Source organism: Penaeus monodon, chromosome 24 (assembly GCF_015228065.2).
Source record: "Penaeus monodon isolate SGIC_2016 chromosome 24, NSTDA_Pmon_1, whole genome shotgun sequence".
Taxonomy (NCBI): Eukaryota; Metazoa; Arthropoda; class Malacostraca; order Decapoda; family Penaeidae; genus Penaeus; species Penaeus monodon.
Window position 1 is genome coordinate 11899652 of NC_051409.1, and position 310 is coordinate 11899961.

The following is a 310-nucleotide window of genomic DNA, read 5'->3' on the forward strand; positions in this document are numbered from 1 at the left end:
CTGGCCGACGCCCTCGCGCCTCGTACTGTTACTGGCTGACCATCAAGACGGCAACACCACGTGGCTTTATGGAGCTAATTGGTAATAATAATCATTGTATATAGGGCCTTAGGGAATCTATGTGTGGAATGCGACAGTAAATTGTTCATATTCCCTTTGTTGGAAATGGGAGGCCTGGTGGAGTGTTGCCATTACCAAACTTTGATTTCTGTTTCGCGTAACCTAAATTAGTTTGGTGCGATTTCAGGTCATTTAGGTAGAACAATGATAAGGATCTAAATTTTTATTTATAAGTCTGTCTGCCATGTGC